Here is a 21804-nt window from a genome sequence, read left to right as displayed (position 1 = left end):
ATAGTCCTTTGTATATGTGTTTTACCTTTCTTCTCTCCTTTATTAGATTGTAAGCTCTGTGAGGGCAGGGGTAATGTCATTGCTCGGTCTCCCCCAGTTCCAAAGCTGTGTTTTTTTGTGTAGAAAAATTTAATAAATATTTACCTTCTATGTTTACTTTTTATTTTCTCTTTTCCTTGGCCTTTTGCTTTATGTGAGTTTCCTTGTTTCTTCCTTGCTGTCATGTGAACCTGTTTCTCTGCTTTGTTGATGTGAAACCCAATATGCAGCAACCTAATGTCTTAGAAGTTTATCCTAACATTTTGAAAATTATATATTATTGTCAGTATAATTATAATTTTCACCACCATACTCATCATCAGCATTAATAATCTGGCTATTGAAATGTGCACATTATTCTTCACAATAATCTAATTTACTTTTTTTTTTCCTATTGAGTCAGTCTTATTCCACAGAGGGTAGAAGTGAAAAACAAACAAACAAACAAAAAAACGGGCTAGAATTGACATTGGTCCCAAGTTGAACAAAAATTTATCATTTCATTTTGTTTGCTGTTTATTTAATTATGTTATTATATTGACTTTAAAGAAAATTGCTTCTGAAATAAATAAACAAACAAATAAATATATGTAGTGTTATGGTTTCCACAGTTTGCAGTAGGATGTTCTGTTCCTTCTTTTTGCTTGCAAATAAACAGCTCACTGGAGATCATAGTTTTAATATTTAATATTTACCAGTGAGCTACTGATATTTAAGCCATCCTCTCTCCTTTTAAATTCAGGTATGCCTCTTTCCCACAGACCCTCTTTAATCTAAGAGAGTGCACTCAATTAAGTAACTTATCTTTGCCAGTCTTACTGACAGGTTTCCAATGGGTGTATAATAGCAGGAGCCTCAGGACAAAGTAGGGGAACAAGCCCCTCATTTGGGAGAGCTCAAAAGGAGTGAAGAAATTGCCCCCAAAGAAGAATGGCCACCCCATTGGTAACATATATATATATATATGTATATATATGTAAAATACGCAAGAAGAGAATTCAGGTACTATTGCTATCGGCAGGCTGTCCTCGGTAAGGAGCACAAGACTGGAGTTACTGATAGAAGTAGGGAAGGGAAAGCAGAGCTAATAATTTGAAGATATTAACACCTTTGCTAGTTTCTTTTCACGGTTACAAAGGCATTAGGGGAAGTGACAGGAACAACTTATGAGCCATTTACTTGGGCAATGTTTGGGGATTTAATCTCTGTTGGGTCATGGAGTTGAGTATTCTCTGGGAATTGGTGCTACTGTGATAGGCCCTATCTATAGGCCTGGAGTAAAGAGATAAGAGTTTAAGTCTAGCTGGAATTAGAAGCCACAGAATTAGCTGGATTGCAGAGCTGTAAACCTTTTGGTTCAGATCCTGAAATGCCTCTGGATAGCAGTTCACATCTCTTCCAGATGGAGTTTTGGCTGTGGGAGCTGAGCGCAAGACAAACATTTGTAATGTCAAGGACTTTTCTGGAGTGTGCACAATAAAATTGGTCCTATATGATTCAGTTTTCATTCTTTCATTATTTGGCCTTACGTTTTCTTTTTAGTGTGTATGAGTTTTTCTTCTCATTTCTTTCTTCTTTTTTTTTCAACTTCAAAAGGCTAATTTTCCACTTCATCAGCCTTCACATGTTTATGTTTTAAGAGGAAGAATGGGAAAAGGCTTGAAAGGTCACTGATTTTCTCATAAATGAGGCAGCTTTGAATGTGGATGGCATATGCATATCACTTTGAGATTACAGGGATTGGTGTCATTAAAAACATAAAATATCAGACAGGAGCAATAATAATTTATTTCTGCTCTGTTGGAGCCCTTTTAGATTTTCAAATATTTTTTGAAAATTTTATTAAATTATTAATGAATAAAAACCATATTTCCCTGATTGTGGAGTATCATTTGACCAAAACAACAATGCATAAATTAGTAGATTGGCAACATACTTAAAGGAGGGATGACAAACTATTTGTAAACAGCAGTATAAAGCAGTTTGATTCCTTAGGATTTTTGGTCATTTCCAATATAGAAGTTTCCCTAGGGGGAAAAGCTACTGAAACTGTGAATATGTGACAGTTGTAGTCTTATCAAGAGTTAGAGGAAACATTTTGCTTTTCACCACCCTCCCCACAGTGAATATAGGCTCTTCTTAGAGAAATCAGTATTAACCATGGCGTGTCTGGGGAGTTCTCTAATCAGGATGTGTCTACATTAACAAAAATAAATAAATAAAATGACCGCCCCAAGCACTGAATTGATTGTTTTGTCTAAATAAGGCCAAATAGATAATTGGGTTAAATCCCGCCCCAGAATTGAGTATACTCTTAGTTGTTTGATCATTTCCACTTGGTTCTCACCCATTTTCCTCCAATGGATGATTCTTTTTGTTGGCCTTTCAGGATCAGTTGCATCCTAGGATAAAGGATTTAGAGCTAGATGGAAGCTCCTCCAACTCCTCCTCCCCCTCTACTTTTTACAGATGACAAAGCTATGCTCCAGAGACATAAAATTACTTTCCCACAACAAAAACACTTTTTAAAAATTTAAAAAAATTATGGACAGCTATTCCAAATGAAACTGAGATAATGAAAAGAAGATTCAACATCAACCTTTTTTTCCAGTAAACTTGATGTTTCTATATTTTGGCTCCAATATGACCTGCCAATATAGTACTGTGGAAAGAATGCTAGTTTGGGGAGTCAGAAAACCTGGACTAGAAACCTGCCTTTGCCAATTACTTCTTATGCAACCTCAAGGAACTTTTATTTGACCATTACAGGCCCAGTCTTCTCATATGAATATGAAGTGGTGTATCACTGGAGTTTTGTTCTTTTTTTTTAAGTATAGCTACCTCCTTGATTAATTTGATAAATTTATAAAGTCTCTCCATTCCCCCTGGCTGACCTCTCTGATACTCTGTTAAACAATTGGTCTTCAGTGACTTAAGTGCAGATGAAATGATTGACTAGTTAGAACTTAGAAGACAGATTTCTATATCATCTTGTCATGGAGACATATTGTTCTTTACCCTTTTGCTGGGCTCTTTTCTACCTCTTCCTCTGAGTACGTTTTTTTCACAAAGTGCCCATATAATAATGGTCAAGGGAATGAATTATTTTCCTTCCAGGAGAGGAATTGATAGTGACTTGTTGAAGAAGCACATGGCATGAGTAGACAAGGAGATTTCAGGAGATTTCCTGAAATTGAGCTTTCCCAGCCCAAGAGACAGTAGCAGCTGGGATTGCAATAGATTTCCTGCAGAAGCATATGGTAGATGAATACATGTGTTTGTCAATTTGGCCTAAGTAGGAAGTTCACTGCTCCTGAATATAAATGTGCATTGGTTTCTGACTTCCCAGGGAGAAGTCTAACTTTCTAGCCAAAAAAGGAACATTTTTTTTTTTAAGCAATCAGGGTTAAATAACTTGCTCAAGGTTACACGGCCAGGTGTTTCTGGGTGGGTGCTAAGTGTCTGAGCCCGGGATTCGATCTCCAGGTCTTTCTCAACACTGGAGCCGGTGCTCTTACTTGCTGTGCTACCTGGCCACCCCTCAAAAAAGGAACATTTCTTGAGTGACACCAGTAGAAGAGACCTGACTTTCTAGAGAAAAGAGGAATTGCTAAATAGTTTTCCTCTTAAAGGAAAATGAGGAATCCACATGGCTTATATACCTAGTAGGATAGTAAGGTCTAAAGGTATATTAAGGACTAGAAGGCAAGAGATCTGAACCTGAACATCTCTTCTATTACCATGTTACTTAGAATAGTGCAGGTATTGGGACGGCCAGGTAGCACAGCGAGTAAGAGCACCGGCTCCAGTTTCGGGATGACCTGGGGATCAAATCCAGGCTCAGAACCTTAGCACCACACCCAGAAATAACTGTCCGTGTAACCTTGAGCAAGTTACTTAAACCTGATTGCTTTAATAAAAAAAAAAAAGAATAGTTCAGGTATAATAGGAAGATGTTGCCTAAAGAGCAAAAACAAAGTATGTTTATCTTCTAGAGGAAATGTGAGCTCAGGCACTGTCAGTCTTCAAGAAGCTCTGTAAGATTTTGTAGAACACCTAATGGTCTACCAGAATGTCAAAGAGTTTCCACAATAGCAACCTTGAGTTTACTTCCTTCAAAGAAGAAATATTAAGGGCTTCTTTTTTTTTTTTTACTTTTCACTATCTTTTTTATATATTCCTATGGGTATTTTGCATCTTTTGCATTTTCTGTGGGGTCAAATAAAGACTGTATTATTCACTATACATTTTTATTACTTTTAGTCCTAGTATACCATCTGGATATCCTTTTACATACATTTAGGGAAACCTGTACATGAACTAAGGCATATTTGAAGCTATTCCTGATGTGAACAGATAAAAAAAGACCCATATGAGTTAATCTGCAGGATAAGATTCAGTGTCTGAGATCAGAGACTTGGATGCATGGGGTGACAGAACCCTGAGGCATAGATTTCAAGTAAAATGGGTTATTGACCTAGAGAACTTCTAAGAGCCCTTTCAAATCAAAGCCTGTTCTCTTCCTTTTCTAGGTATATTCCACATTACACTCTATTCAAAGTGTCTCTCTGTCTCTGTCTCTCTCTCTCTGTCTTCTGCTTCTTTATCCTCCAGGACAAGCATATCTCGCTTCACTTTCACATATTAAGATCTTTAGCTTCAAACATAGCCCAACTCAGATGCCACTTCCTATGGCAAACTCTTCCTTATCCTCCTAATCCTTAGTATTCTTTTTCTTCTCTTTCTCTCTTTTTCTTCTTCTCTGTTGCATTTTTTTTGTCTGTGTACCTTTGATACAAAAATAAATGATACTCCAGTAAAATGTAAGCTCCTTGTGGGCAAGGATAGTTTTCCATTTTATTTTCATGTTACCTCTTGTCTTTTAATCTACATAGTAAGAATTTTTAGCTCAATCACAGAGAGCTCAAGTGACTTGCCCAAGTTAATATAGATAGTAAATGACCAAGTTTGGTTTTGAAAAGTTTATTTAATTTCCTATCTGTCAATAATCCATTGTATTCATAGATCTTGTGGCTTTTGAAAAAACATCAAAAAGACTTTTTGATTGAAAACAACACCAAATAAAATAAGACATGTCAACTGTGAAAGAAACACCATATTTTAATGAAATTATATTTAGAGCCTGAAGGAATCTTAGAGATTCTCTTAGAGATCATCAGATTTATACTCCTACATTTTATAGATAAGAGAAGAGAGACCCAAAGAGCTCCAGGTTATTTAGATTATAGCTAGCAGTGATGGGATTTCAACCCAGATCTTGCAGCCTAAATTTTGTGCTTTAAACAGACAGTATATTTGACAATGTTTTTCTTTGTAAGAAGTCAAAAAGGACCAGCCCTTACTGACCACAATTTCCTGACTTTTAGTGGGCAGAGTAGGGGTTGTGGGGGGAAGGGGGTGGTGGAATGTGTGACTAGCCTGCCCATCCTAAAGGAAGTTGCTTTATTTGGATCCTCAGATGAAGCCTGTGGCCTTTTTTTATAGAGCACGCTCCCAAATCCATATTGTTTCCTGATTATACTCTAGATTGGATCCCCTGGCTCTTGACTCGTGGTCTGTGAACTTTAATTCTATTTCTGCTTAGTCCTTGGATTTGTTATTTCCCTGTTTTGGGATTTATTAGTTTTGGACTTGGACCATACTTACTGTTTGATCTGTGGTTTCCTTGGCTCTGGCTTTTTAATTCAGAAGAGACCTTGGTTATTTACTCCTCTAATGACCCTGCTGATTAGATATAGGCCTGCTAATCTCTGGTTTATACCCAGTCCCTCTGGCCCTAACCTCTCACTCTCACTTCCCCCTCAGTGGGCCAGATAGAACAGGAAAGTGTAACTGTCAGAGCATAGCACACATTGATTGGGTCAAAATGTCATTCAGTTGTTATTATGAACTGAGCTTATTTATTATTATCATTATTATTATTATTCATTTCTTTGATACTTTGAGAATCCTTCTGACATTTTCTTGCCATGACTTCAGATCCTGACCTCAGTTTCCTACATATATTCCTGGGCCTGCTTTCTAGACATGGTAGCTCATTTCATTGGTAGCTGTTTTTATTTCGTCTTCTGCTTTGTTGATTCTCTGCCTTATACTCCTTCCCTAGCTCTACTACTTCCATTAACTTATTAATATTCACAACAATCCAAGGCATCCCATCACTGCATCAGTTAGCAGCAACACCCTCCCCCCATTGCTTCAATATTCCTTTTTAATTTAGAAAGAAGATGAGGTTTTACATTGTTCAAAATATGACACAAAAGCCAGAAGTTATTTGTTGCTGGCAGATATACACAATAAAGTCAGGAATGTAGATCAAGAGGGTAGAAGACAATGATTTTATCACCTCTTTTTATTCTTCCTCAACTAAATTTTGCTACTAAGTAGGGATGGTTGCTAGAGTGAAGTATAGCCCAGCTTTCTATTTTTTTTTTTTTTGGTGGGACAGGGAGATGGGCATAGTCCTCAAAATTAGTTTTCATGGCATGTGTTTCCCATCACAGAATCATATAGGGGTCAAAGAAATTTTCTGACCCTGAGTCAAATGTCTGGGCCCTTAGACTGTGAATGGGCATCCCACACAATTATGAAAAGAATAGAGTGACTCCTAGCCTGGGAGCTCTCTGGCTAGGTTTTGTTTGCGTGTTTGTGTATTTATTTTTTGACTGCCACAGTATGTGGGTGATTTATTATCTTGTCTATGGACTCTCTTTTAGTTAGTTTTCTAGTCTTTTTACCTTAATAGATGGAGGCATAAATCTAGGAAGTTATACTGAAGAGTTGAAGCCCATAAGATGGTAAAAGAGAGAAACTCAGTAGTAAGTAGTGGAGATAAAATCCTAGTCTTCAGAAGAGAGACGTGATACCCAGGAGAATGCGTATAACCACATCACCAGAGGACACTGGCATCTCTGCAGCATTTGAGGCAGTGATTGCCTTTTTCATCCATGTTCTCTGAGCTCATGTGTTCCCTATGTGTGTATTCCCTGGTAAAAGTTTTTTCTCTGCATTTATACCCTCTTCTACTGGTAGTATGGTAATCTGGAAGAGAGTATTTCCCATGTGTACTTATAGGCATCTTTTCAGGTTTCTTTATTTGTTATGCTATGTAATTAAAAGCCATTTGTTTTGGACTAATACATCTTCTAAGTTATGAAATGTAAACACATTGTTAGAGACTTGAGCACTATGGATTAGGAATGTTGCTTAGTGACAGTGTCTTAAACCCCAGGGTAGATTTTCTGGGGCCCCACATTAGGAGTCCACAACAGGACATCCACTGGTATTATGTGTACTTGGGTTCAGTCTTTAAAAAGAGGTGGAAAGGAAAAGAAAGAAAACTAATTTTTATTTTTCTATCTATATATGTGGATGATTACTTGATATATGCATATATAATATAGAGAGCTAAATAGAGATGTTTAGCTATCTATAGATCCATGTGTAGAGATCTATATAGAACCCATGTAATATTTTTTACGTTTCTTTATTTGTTATACTGCTTGATAAAATGATATTTGATTTAATGGCAAATATATATCAATTACATATCTATAAAATATATGGATAGATATAAATATATAAATCATCTTAGTTACATGTTATCCTAATTTCTGCTACAGTTATTTCATACAGAATGTAGTCACTGAATACCTTCAAATAGGAGTTAGGAGTTGGCATTCTCTTGAGATCACAACTGTCAATGGGAAATTAGTGCCTGTTTGCCCTTTTTCAGACCTAAGTAGGAGACAGAGGAAAAAGAATGAAGGGAATAGAATAGGAAAGATGAAAGAAAACAGAAGTAGGAGTGGAAGAAAAAGTAACAGAATAACAAAATCTTAGGATTTGAAGATAGATTATCTAGTATCTAGACCAGCTCTTACTTGAAAAGGAATCACCATTATAAGACAATGTATAAAATCTTACAAGTGGCCCCTTGGATCCTATCATTGTTTGAAAACCTTTGATGAAAATAAAAATGCTTCTTGGTTAGTTGATTGACTAACTTAAGTCAGTTCTTCCTACATTGGGATAGATCTAATAGTTAATACATTTTTTTCCTGACATCAAACTGAACTTTGTCTCTTTATAACATCTACTCAGAAGGGAGATAGGGAAAAGAAATAGGTTCTTGTTGTGTTACAGGCTGTCTACCTACATAGTGTCCTGAACTGAGACCTCTGACTATCTGATTTGAATCTCTCATGCAATATGAAGAGATTAGAGTTCTTTCTTCAGAGGGAGGAAGAGAATAAAGGCAAAAACAACTAAAGTATCCAATGAGTCCATTAACTTCAGCCCTTAATAATAAAGAATTTGTCCAAATATCTATGTTGATTCTTATATGACCTTCTTATAATTGGCATATTCAAAAATGCCAGTGGTTTATTTTTCCTATATTGGTGCATTTGTAACAGACTCCATCATTTTTTGTCTTCCCAAGTATAAAACAAAAAGAAAAGGTGCCTCAAGCCTCTCAATACACTTGGATACACTATGATGTTTTGAGTAGGACTGGGACTATATATGGCACATAAATCCTCAGTATCTTTTGTCCCTTTGGTCCATTTTTTAAAATTAATAAAGTCTATCATTAGATAACTGAGTGAGGGGCTCTGTTTCTGCTCTCTGAAATCCAGGGCTATCTTGCTGACACAATTCCTCACTACAGATCAATGAATATAAAGTTAATGGAATTATATTAGATTTATCCCATGAGGCGTGTTTATTATTCATTTGGATACACACACACATATGTGTATACTTTAGCAAATGTGAATGTGTTAAATGGCACACTTAATGGTTTTGGGGTCAGTTACCTGAAGTGTGAACTGTTGCTTGGTGTTAGTTCTAACATAGCCATCTCAGTTTATATTGTATATCCTTGAGATTGTGTTTATAATTGTGTGATCCATGATGGCAAGATTATGTTTTAATTATCTTTTTACATTTTCCTCTATACTCTTCACATAGAAATTGCCTTATAAATAGTTTATGAAGTGTAAGAATGACTTCTTTTAAAATTGACCTTGTATAGGTGGTCAATATACTGAACAATGAATTGTGAGCTGTATGAAATTCTGTCAAAACTTTGATTATATAAGCTGATAAGTTCTTTTAATTAAGGACAGTAATCAGAGCATGAGGGAATAAACTGGGGAAAGAAGGCATTGTTTGAGTTATTATTCAGGATCATATTATAATGATAATAATTCATATTTATATAGATGGCACTTTAAGCTTTCTAAGACACTTAGTTTAAAACAAAGTATGGGTATTACAAATAGTTATTGCAAAGATTATTATTCTTTTTTGCATAACAAAAGAATGAGGCTGAGTTATTTCTCTAAAGTACAATGGCTTTGAACATGGCTTTAGAGCTGGAAGGGAATCTGAGGCTCCTTTGTCCATCCTTCTAGTTAAGTGTGCAAGGACACTGGATAGTTCTAGAATTCAAAGTAACCTTTTGAATTGAAAATTACTTTCAATTCAGCATGTTGATATTTTGGGGTCTCCGGAGAAACCCTAACCCTCTTTATGGGTAATCTCTTTTCATTTTTATGGTTACCTGACTGGGGAATGTGCCAGGTCCTGCTGAATGAATTCTACTCAAGTCTTCTCTCAGCCAAAGAAAAGTAAAGTTTATTAAAAGTTTGCTTGCATTAGACACAGAATAAGTCTGTTCTAGGTCATTCTATGGCACTCTCACTATTTTTTATGGCTCTCTCACTATTCTATGGAGCTCTCACAAACATGGAGACAAGATGGGGTCTTATATACAGAAGGCTGTGGGAGGAATCTAGGGGTGGTCTAGAGGAGGAGTTTGGTGAGGGTCTTCAGGAGGAGTTAATGAGGTGGAGTGATTAAGAGTGGGAGGCCACCTGGAGACTATAGACAATGGTGGGCAAGGCCAATTCAAGGGTGGATTGATATTTTGATAGGCTCAAGGGTGTGAAGTCTAGTAACAGAGGGTGGGAAATCTAGTAACACAGATTTGGGCCCAGCCACAATGTAAGGCTTATTGCTTATCAAATGAGATGATTTAATCAGAGTTCAAGGGGGGGTTCCCAGAGCCTATACCTCAAGGACTCAAGGAGAGCTTGAGAGGTCTCCCAGAGACCCTACCTCATCAAAAGGTCGTATAGCCCAGCCTCTTCATTTTACAGATGAGAAGACTGAGAAATTGAAGTGAGTTGCTTAAGATCATATAGATAGTAAGAGGCAGAGGCACAGTTTTGGCCCAGGTCCTCTGACTTCAGGTACAGCAATCTTTCCATTGCACTGTATTGCCTTTGTCACTATCAAAGCCAATTCATACTTGACAGTACCTTAGACTCTGTCCACTGTGCTATGGCTAATAAACAGAATCAAGCCAGAATGTATAGGACAACTAAGTTAAAAGGTCTACATGGGAGGCAGGAAAATGAATGTATGACACTAGTTAGAAGTATAGAGGGCTATCACTAAGGAAAGGAGAATAGGAATGCTACGTGGGAAAAGAATAGGTATAGTAGGAACTAATGAGAGGACGGTTTGTATCATATACAGTGAATAGTGAGATCATTAACGACAATAAGATGGCTTCATTTTTTAGGGTTATATTTTAAAAGTAGGACTTTTTTTAAACTTTTTTTTTCTTTTAAGATTTGGTGCAATTTCGGCTGTGGTTGTGTTGTTTGAGTGGCTACATCAGGGATGATAGTGAGATTCATTTTTTATACCTTTATGTAGACTATTAGAACAGTTATGTGAATATTAGGATTTGTTAGATTTCCTAATCCACACGTATCTAAGGAAAAGATTTAGATTGACTTCTATTTTCTGGTCAGGAATAGCAAACTTTTAAGGGTGGCTACATTGGTAGGTTGTGAGGGATAAGAGAATCGAGATATTCCTATCATATGAACTTCCATGTAAGTTTCTTGAAGGTAGGGACATACATTTTTTTATTTATATCTTTGATGCTGAGCCCAGTGCCTGGAATATAGAAAGCATTTTTTTAAATGCTTGTTGATCAATTGATTGTATCCATTATAAGGTAGTTTCTATTATATGACTTAGAATTATTGAATTAAAACTGAGAGAAATTATTATTAATAAGCCATTATGGGGGAGGTCTAGGTTTTTTCTCTGTCCAATTTCCTTGTTCAAAGCCCAGACTTTGACGGGATATTACTGACCTCTGCCAAAAATTTGCCCCACCTAGACCATCTTATCTAGATGAATTGATGGACTCTGGCCCATTGTATTTTACTTAGTCCTGGGAAAATGTGGATTTTCCCTTTTGTTTGTATAATCTTTGACCACATCTGAGTGATCAAAGTCAATTAACCCAGACCCTCATTAGAACAGGTCTACCTCTCATTATAATATTCCTTCTCTCATTAATTGTTAACTAATCAGAATTGATTTTCACCCTCAGGAACACCAAGGGCATATAAGTGTTGAATGGGTTCCATGAGGGATCTTTGGTGTAAGAAAAATGACAAAATGACTATCCTTTTATTAGTAAGAGCTAGCATTATTAATAAAATGATTTATTACCCAGAAACTATGTTTCTCAAACTTTTAAAATTTCACAAAGCTAACCTTCTCAGGTGATATTATCAGTGTTCCTGGGGGGAGATGGCACAGTGAAAATATGAAATCTGCATTATGTATATTTGTACAAACTGATAGTAGAAGTGGTGTAGATTCCAACCTATCCAAGGCTGCTTATCCTGTGCTAAACTTACCCTTGCTTTCCCATAAATTTTCCACCAGCGGTACATCCAAAGTGCAGAGGAACTATACAGTTGAAATGATCTGGTTTCAAATCCCATTTCTAGTACTTACTACCTGTTTGACTTTGGGGAATTCTTCAAGCCTCAGTATCCTTATCTGTAAAATGGCGATAATAATTTTTACCATATCTACTTTACGGGTTGGTGGGGAAGCAAACTAATGTAGTTAAGGTGTTTTTCAAATTTGAATATGGAATGTAGGTGTAAGTTACTGGTAGACTTATTACTATCTTCCTCCCAAATGGTCATATGTACTATTTATACCCAATATGTGATAGAGCCTTCCAAGGTCATATTGGTACAATTAATCACAGCCAAACATACTATACATTGACCTTGATATCATGATGCCATTTTGATATTCTTTGAGCATAAAGGACAAACTCAAAACAAGAAGTATTTACTGATTTCCAGTATAGCACCTCAGTTTTCCATTATCTATCACTTGTTCTGGCCAACTGATTAGCCAACCTCCTTTTCAAGTTAAACATTTCTAGAAGGATAACTTAATGCATACTTTTCCACTAAAATATGCTGCTATTTGTGCCAGCACATTCATTTCCTATTGGATTAGACAAACTTGATTTTCTGTGTCATTCCTTATTTTATAGCCATATAACACCAAGAGAAGAATATTAGTGGTAAATCAAGGGCCTACTATAAACAGAAAGTCTGTGCTCTGTGTTTGTTCTAACTGGCAAAGTAATAATCTTACTAAAGTCAGGCAATGTTATGTCCTTTCCTTTTGTGACAATAATACATTTTACCATTATTGATAATCACACATTAATATAAAAGTTTGAGGTTTACCTAGCATTTAACTTACATCCCGCTGTGTTAGGTTATGGCATTTCTACAGATCAGGAAAATGTAGACCAGAAACGTTAAAAACAACTTGCCTTGGTATTGGAGTCAGAATTCAAACTCAGATCTCAAGTCTCTAAAACTTTTACTAATTTTGCTACGCAGCATCAACTTAATTCTGGTCACTATTCTCTACTACTAGAAAGATGTGGCAGTTTTGTTGGGAATAGGATCATGTGTCAGGCTTACTCTTCATGATCTCCAAAAGAGATGTTTATGTCATGGTTATTAGAATATCTGATATCTGGGTACTGAAGTGCATTTTAGTCTGTGAATATATAATAACTCATTTAAAATTTATTATTTATTTCAGCAATCTTTTTTTTAATTGAATTCCATATTCTGTCTTTCCCTCCATCCCTTCCCCCACCCATTGGGAAGGCAAGCAATATGATATCAGTTACACATATGAATTCATGTAAAATATATTTCCATATTAGCCATCTTGCAAAAAAAAAATAAAAAGGAAGAAAAGTAAAAAAAAGTGGAAAAAATGATGCTTCTATTTGCATGCATCAGTTTTCTCTCTAGTGGTGTAGGGCATTTTTTATCATTAGTGCTTCAGAATTGTGTGACTGTATCCTACCACAGTGGATCCCTGAAGCAGTGCCTCCAAAGGTACAGATCTCACTTCGTTCATCTGTGTCTTGTCATGCTATGAAACCCATTTCCTGACCTCCTGCAAAACCTCTGCATGAGGCTTTCTGCTTATGTTGTTGATAAAATACAGATTAGGAAATTTCATTTCTGTGGAATTTGAAAGCTTTTGCAGAAACAAAAACACTGCCATTAGGATAAGAAAAGAGGCAATTTATTGGGAGAAAAATTTCATCATGTATCACTGATAAAACCCTGTTATCCAAGATATACTAAGAACTAGAAAAATTATGTAAGAATAAAATCCATTCCCCAGTAGATAAGTGGTCAGAAGATATGAAGAAACAGTTCTCAAAAGAAAAATTGCAATCTATTAAAAACCATAGTATGTTGTTCCAAATCACTAACAATAAAGAGAAATGCAAATCAGATCAATCCTGAGGTTTAATGTCATTCCTAGCAAATCCACAGAGATGACAAAAAATGAGGATGTTATAGTTGGTGGCTTATGGAAAGATAGATACACTGTGACTGTCTTAGTGAATCTATAAATTGGTTGGCCCATTCTGAAAAGCAATTTGATATTACACTAAAAGAAAATAAAATGACCTTCGATCTAGACATCCAACTGCTAGGCAAATACTCCAAGGAAATCAATAGTGGAAAAAAAAAAAGGGAAGGCCTCATATACAACAAAATGTTTATAGCAATATTTTTTGTAGTAGTAAAGATCTGGGTACAAAATCCATATCCATTGATGGGGGAATAAATGAACAACATAGAGAATCATAGAAAGACTTAAAAGAACTGATGAAACATAAAATAAAAAGAACCAGGAAAACATTATACAGAATGATTACAACAATGTTAATGGAAAGAACAGCAATGAGAGAGAATAGAATGGAATGGAATGGAAATTGAATGCTATGAAATCATAATGACTAAGATTGACTCCAAGAAGAAATATGAGAATATCCTCCCTCACTTTTTTTGCAGGTAGAGTGCTTAATGTTTGACTTGGTTTATGTCTTTAAAAGTTTTGTTCAACTGTTTTTTAATTTCCTCTTTTATTCTTTTTATAAGGGATGGCCCAGGGGAGTGAGGGAGGAAACCAGAAGAGGGATACAATAGGAAATGAAATAAAAAATAAAAATATCAGGGGTGGCTAGGTGGCTCAGTGAATATAGTACCTGCCCTGGAGTCAGGAGAACCTGAGTTCAAATCTGGCCTCAGACATTTAACACTTACTAGCCTTGTGACCTTGGGCAAATCACTTAACCCCAATTGCCCTGCCCTCCCTCCTCCAAAAAAATAAAAAGAAAATGTCAGTATTACATATATGTTCATATGGATTTATATATGTAAACCTACAACCACATACATATGTGTGTATATATGTATATTTATTTATATGTACAAATGCAGGCAATAGGTTTTCCAAATTTTGCTCCTTTCTCTCATCATATCCAGTCATGTATCTCTTTTATGTTATAGTGATGATGATGATGATATCAGGAATAATGATTAACATTTATATAGAGCTTTAAGGTTTGCAAAGAGTTTTCAAATATCTCCTTTTATCCTCAAAACATCCCTAAGAACTAAGTGGTATTATTATACCCATTTTATGCCATGTAACTGACATAGCTACCATTTGTGTACTGCTATAAGGTTTGCAAAGAGCTTTACATATGTTATCTCATTTGATTCTCAGAATAAAACTGAGAGATTGGTTGCATTACCATACCCATTTTATTCAAGAGGAAACTGAGGCAGACAAAGTTTGTAAAGCTCAGTGTCGCACAGCTAGTAAGTGATTGTAATGGAAATTCAAATTTAAAGATCTTCCCTGCCCTAGGCCCTTTAATAGGCTTAAGAGACTCTGAGAACCTTCCTTGATTTGAAAATATACTCTGAATGGCTGAATGTGATCACATGGAGCCTGTGACAGAAGTCTTGGTTTTCAGGAATGCCCACACCTTGATGCTGTGTGATTGGGCAGTGGGTCAAGAGGGTGGTTACATTCTCTGACCCAGGAGAAGGCAATAAAATCCCTCATGTGAGGCTTTGCTTTGGAGTTCACTTTGAGAAGTGTTGTGTGATTTGACCAGATGAGACTCTGGGCAGCCATTATTGAGCCCCCCGGCATTGAAAACCCAGATGTTGATGCTTCCCTCTCTGGTAACTGTAATTTGGTATGGACATAATGGTTGGACAGTTTGGAAGCCTGTCTGCTTGATCTGTTTCTCTGTCTTGTAACTTCTATCCATATACTCTGAAGTTTGAGGTGCTGACCTTTTTCCCCTGAACTAGGTAAACGATATATGTTTGATTGATTAAAGTAAGCTTGTTAACCCATTTTGAGTTGCTTTCCTTTAGAAAAGCAGATCTAAGAACCTGTGTTGGCAACCACCCTGGGGATGCTGGGGTGGTTGCTGTTACAGTGATTTGGGCTGGATTTGAATATAGTTGTTCCTGACTCCAGGTCTAGCATTTTATCTGCTGTGCCTCTGTATGTTAATGGAATGGGAAGGTCTTCCCTATTTATTAAGAGGTCTATGTGACCACATGTGTATGCATCCTGATTCACAAAGAGCCCATTGGGGAAGATCTTGCCTAAGGAAGATCTTACTTAGGGAGAGGCTTGCTTAGGGAGAGGCTTGCTTGTAGGAAGGCTTTCACACCTTTTGGTACTAAGCTAATTAGGCATTGAGTCATGAGGGTTGTGGTGCCTTCTGGCTCTAAGCCTATTAGTTGAAACTATATAACTGGGAGGTTGAGGGCTTGCTTAGAAGAAGAACCTTTTGATTCCTTGGCCAAGACTCTGAGTAGCCCTTTGTTAAGATTCCCCCCCCCCCCCATCCCCCACTGCTCAGATGTTGGTGTTCTCCAGGTCTAGTGGTGTTATGTAAGTGATTGTATTATTTAGTTCAGACAGTTGGAGCCCTATATGTTGGATTCTTTCTTGGATACTAACTTTTTTCTATTTATCTGTAATTAAAGTAAGATTGTTGACCCCTTTAAAGTTCCTTTACAAAAGCAGATCAAAGAACCTGTGCAAGCAGGTCATCCTGAGTATGCTAGGGTGCTTGCTAATACAGCCTCTTTGCTACCTTATAGGGTTTCATGTACATAATTAAGCATTTATTGTATGCTATCCCTCTTTCTGCCTACCATGTGTTGTTTCCATTTCCCTTTAAGTGTTCCTCAATTTTTATTCCTTACAGTTGTAGCCAATGAATACTGGTAAAAAATATCATTGTACGCTTTGAAAAATGTTCCATATTTGAACCAGAATACCCTCTTTCTCATCTTCTATTATGATTATGCAGTGTCATTCTGAAATAGATGTACTGATGGATTGTACTAAAGAGGACAGCAGATAATAAAATTCTGAGGTCAAGGATAGACATCAAAAGAAAAAAATAGGAAAGAAAAACATGATATTGGGGACCATGTTTTAGGCTACTCATTTCTTGATTCAGTACTTTCAAACCAAACAGAAGGGTACATGAATTTTGATGCTGTATATTAATAATTTAGTATATCAGAAAATCAGGAACTTTAATGCCAAATGAATATTTTCAGCTTTGGTTAATTATGTTAATTTGATGTAATATTTGTCATATACATGTAGTTCTTTGCAGTTAAATGGAATTGGCATTCAGTTTTACATTTTTTTTTTTCCTGGAATGTGCTATTTACTGTGAAAGTCCGTACTAGTCAGAACATCAATTCACAGAATGCTTTCCATTTTAAAAGGATGTTTTTGAAAATGTTTAACATTTTAAAGTTTTGCATTCCAAATTTCTATCCCTCCTTTGCAACCTTCCTCCCAGAGATGGTAAGCAATCAGATATATGTTATGCACATGCAATTATTTAAAAAATTTCCATATTAGTAATTTTGTAAAAGAAGATTCAAATAAATGAAAAAAAAATGAAAGAGAAAAAATGAAAAATAGCATTCTTTAGTCTGTCTTCATTCAATATCAGTTCTTTCTCTGGAGGATGAGAGTATGCTTCCTTATTAGTCTTTGGGGATTAGTTTGGATTATTTTATTGCTGAGAGTAACTAAATTATTTACACTTCTTCGTTGAACATTATTGCTGTTACTGTATACAGTGTTCTTGTTTTGTTCACTTCAATATGTATCAGTTCATGTAAATCTTTCCATGTTTTTTTTTCTGAAACCATCTAGTTTGTCATTTCTTATAGCACAATAATATTCCATTACAACCACATACCACATTTCATTTTAGCCATTCACCAATTGAAGGGCATCCTTTTGATTTCCAATTCATAGCTCAGAGCTGCTCATAAATATTTTTGTACAAATAGGTTCTTTTCCTTTTTGGAGGATATTTTTGGGATACAGACCTAGTGGTGGTACTGCTGGATCAAAGGGTATGCACATTTTTATAGTCCTTTGGGCATGGTACCAAATTGCTCTCCAGAATAGTTGGATCAGTTAACAACTCCACCAACAATGCATTAGCATTCCAATTTCCCATATCTCCTCCAACATCCAACATTTTCCTTTTTTGTCATATTAGTAATTGATGGGTGTGAAGTGATGTTTCAGAACTGTTTTAATTTGTATTTCTCTCATCAATATTGATTTAGAGCATTTTTATATGACCATAGTTTTTATTTCTTTGTCAGTTTTACATTCTTAAAAGCTTTGTTTTTTTTTAATCTTTTCAAGAAGGATGAATGACTTTTCAGACTTTGTTGCTTTTTTCTTTTTATGATTAAAATGATAATCTTTTGGGAGAAGACCTTCAGCTTTGCCCTGGTTAAAAGGAGAGAGTGACTCCTCAGAGAAGAAATGTATGACATACAAACTTACTGTGACCTAGGAAAGGCTGCAAAAGATATCTTCAACAAAGGATATGGGTTTGGTATAGTTAAAATAGATCTTAGAATCAAGTCTTGCCATGGAGTACAAATTCATTCACATGCACTGACGCAGATAAAGCTTCAAGTAATTTGGAAAGGAAGCACAAGCTCTGTGACTATGGGCTTATCTTCATTCAAAAAAGGAACACAGTACCCTGGGGACAAAATCATCATGGAGGATAAACTAGCTGAAGGTTTCAAGGTGACTATTGACACCATATTTGTACCAAACAAAGGAAAGAAGAGTGGGAAATTAAAGGCCTCCTATAAATATGACTGCTTCAGTCTTGGTGGAAATGTTGACATTGATTTCTCTGGACCCACCATCTATGACTGGGCTGTATTGGCTTATGAAGAAAGGCTTGCTGGCTATCAGATGAGTTTTGACATAGCCAAATCCAAACTGTCTCAGAATAATTTTGTTCTAGGTTATAATGTTGTTGACTTCTAGCTGCACACACATGTGAATGATGGCACTGAATTTGGAGGGTCTATCTACCAAAAGGTTAATGAGAAGATTGAAGCATCAATAAATCTTGCTTAAACAACTGGCAGTAATAACACCTGTTTTGGCATTGCTGCTAAGTATGAGCTGTATCAAAAAACTTCTCTATCTGGTAAAGAGAATAATGCCAGCCTTAATTGACTTAGGTTATACTCAGACACTCCCTGTGTAAAATCGACACTTTCAGCTTTAACTGATGGAAAAAAAAAATAAAACTTCAGTGCAGGAGGTCACAAGGTTGGGTTGGGATTTGAATTGGAAGCTTAATATACTTTTTAAGTAAAGTATCAAAACTATCCCTGGAAATGAAGAGAAATGAGCTCACTTTGTTTTGGTATTAATATTCTTCTGTGAAATTGCAACAGTGTGAACTTTTTATTTTTCCAAAGAATTGTTGTAGTGCCATCACACTGAAGTCTAGAAGATTTTGAGTCTATTATAAGAGAGAGATACTTGAAGGCATCCATGGAAGTTGTATTATTTGTGCCACCTTTCAGTTCAGTTTCTCAGTGTTATTTTAAATTTGTTCTTCAGTGACATTGTAGTGTCATGTTATAAAGGAAATGACGTGATCCTTCAGTTTGTACATCACATCCTGCATGTCCTACACCACTTTTTCTTAACCTTTTATCAAATTGGTCTCTGTGCTATAGTGAAAGCTTTAGTTTTGCATCAGAGTAAAATAAATTCATCACCTTTGGAACATAAAAAATGATAATCTTTTGATGCAGATATATCATACTTTTCTTTCATGCCTAACTAGTTGCAACTTGAGCATGTTTGCTGATCACCCTTTTACTAATGTGGGACTCAAAAACGTTTTGACCATTTTCCATTTACAGTCTGTGGGGTTTTTTTTTTTTTTTTGAAAAATGACTTTTCCATTTACTTTTTCCCCACCCTTTAGTTTGACTTGATTTGATTTTGCTTGCTCTTTCAGCACTTTTTATTTTGTCTTCTTTCCACTCAGTGGGTACAGATTTGCAGTCTGCTACTTTTGCCTCTGATGGGTTGCTTTTGTACTGAGAGCAGGATCATAAGCTTGTGAGATTTAGAACTCGTAATGAACTTTAAAGATTGCCTAGTCTATCCCCTTCATTTTCCATATGAGAAATTTGAGGGCCTTAGAGGTTTCAAATGAATGTAAATTCCTTAGTTGAATATAAACTCCTTGAGGGCAAGTGTTATATTATCCTTTATCTTTGTATCCACCTGCGCAAATTTCATTGATAATAAGTATTGTATTGGATTGTTAGTTCATTATTCATTTCATTGAATTAGTGTTATTATTGCCAGAGGTTACTTGGGCAGGCTAATAGAGGCAGGTGAGTTGGAGAACAGCATCAAATCAACATTGCCTTAATGGGTAGAAGACTTGGAATCAGGAAAACTGAGTTTAAATCCTATCTCAGGCTCTCATTATGTATCTGATACTGGGGCAGAGCACTTAGTTCTTTTGTCTCAGTTTCCTAATCTTTCAAACTGGGATGATTATGCCTCTGTTACCCACTTCATAGCATTATTGGGAGGCTCAAATTGCATAAAGTCTATAACTTTATAGACTTTAAAGATCTATATAAATATTGTGATTATTGATCTCTTCCATTCTTTTTCTCTTGATTGGCAGGTACTGGGGCTGCTAGAAGCACCCATGAGGTTTAGTTTTTATATTTTGCCATTACTGTTCCTTTTACATTTGCTTTTTTACTATTGACATATAAAATTTGTCTATAATTTGTCTCTGTCATATGTTCGGGTGTTTTATGCTTGCATATTTTGTGCTGGCTTAACTAGATCCCGATTTTGTATTTCAATTATGAGTATTTACACTTAAACCTCTAGGATGTATGGATATATACAACTTTCTCTTTGTTCATCCAAAAACTTTTTTTTAATGTGTTGCTGTTCAGTTACCAAGTTTTGATTTTCTAGAAGTATCTTTTTTTTTTTTTAAGCAATCGGGGTTAAGTAACTTGCTCAAGGTTACATGGCCAGTTATTTCTGGGTGTGGTACTGAGTGTCTGAGCCCGGGATTCGATCTCCAGGTCTTCTCAACACTAGAGCCGGTGCTCTTACTCGCTGTGCTACCTGGCTGCCCCTAGAAGTATCTTTCTAATAGGATCTTGATTTTTGGACGAGTTAGGTAGTACAGTACTTACAAAAATACTATCAGAGTATTGTTAGAGTCAGTAAGATCTCAGGTTAAATCCCGCCTAAATAACTTATTAGCTGTGTGACATTGGACAAGTCACTAAATCTCTCTTAGCTTCATTTTTCTCATCTTTGAAATGGGAACAATAATTTTACCTCCTTTCCAGAAATGACCAAATTAGATTATATATATACAATTGTTTTGTGAATCTTAAAATATTATATAAATTCAAGTTCTTTTCTTTTTCTCCTTTTCTATCTCTTCCTTTTCCTCCACCTTCTTCCATTCTCTTCCTTCACTTCCTCCTCTTCCTCCATCCCCTTCTCCCACTCCTCCTCTTTCTTCTTTTCCTTCTTTTCTTCTTTCTCTTCCTCCTCTTCCTTCTCCTAATTGTTATCATTATCATAGGGTTGTTTGGTCTTAATCTTTTTTTTTTTTAAAGAAATTGGGGTTAAGTAACTTGCTCAAGGTTACACAGCAAGTTATTTCTGGGTGTGGTGCTAAGTATCTGAGCCCAGATTCGATCCCCAGGTCATCCCGACTCTGAGGCAGGTGCTCTTACTTGCTTAGCCACCTGGGCACCCCTAAGCAATTGGGGTTAAGTAACTTGCTCAAGGTTACACGGCCAGGTGTTTCTGGGTGGGTGCTAAGCGTCTGAGCCTGGATTCAGGCCCCAGGTCATCCCGACTCTGGGGCAGGTGCTCTTACTCGCTATGCTCCTGGCAGCCCTGCTGGTCTTAATCTTGACCAGCTTACTTTAACTGCAGGGCATCTTGCAAAGAAGCAAGGAAATTGACACACTGTCCAAGATACGATTTGCTTGATAGGAAACTCTATAACTTATTTTAAAATATTCCTCTTGATAATAGACGTCAACTTCAAATCACTTCTGAACCCTTTGAGGATTGTCTTCCATAAAAATGCTAAAATCCACAAGGGCT

General features: G+C 36.2%; 1 protein-coding gene and 1 pseudogene across 3 annotated transcripts in view; both read left to right on the top strand.

Moving 5' to 3' along the window:
- Positions 1 to 21804, top strand: part of PRKN (parkin RBR E3 ubiquitin protein ligase) — a 1996139-nt gene that overhangs the window by 923703 nt on the left and 1050632 nt on the right. The window lies entirely within an intron of this gene.
- On the top strand, positions 18084 to 19429 carry LOC138147905 (voltage-dependent anion-selective channel protein 3 pseudogene; annotated as a pseudogene).

Source organism: Petaurus breviceps, unplaced genomic scaffold, assembly GCF_028583685.1.
Source record: "Petaurus breviceps papuanus isolate PSGF00001 unplaced genomic scaffold, PetGlider_PUasm1.0 90808, whole genome shotgun sequence".
Taxonomy (NCBI): domain Eukaryota; kingdom Metazoa; phylum Chordata; class Mammalia; order Diprotodontia; family Petauridae; genus Petaurus; species Petaurus breviceps.
This window is presented reverse-complemented; position numbering and strand designations above follow the sequence as displayed.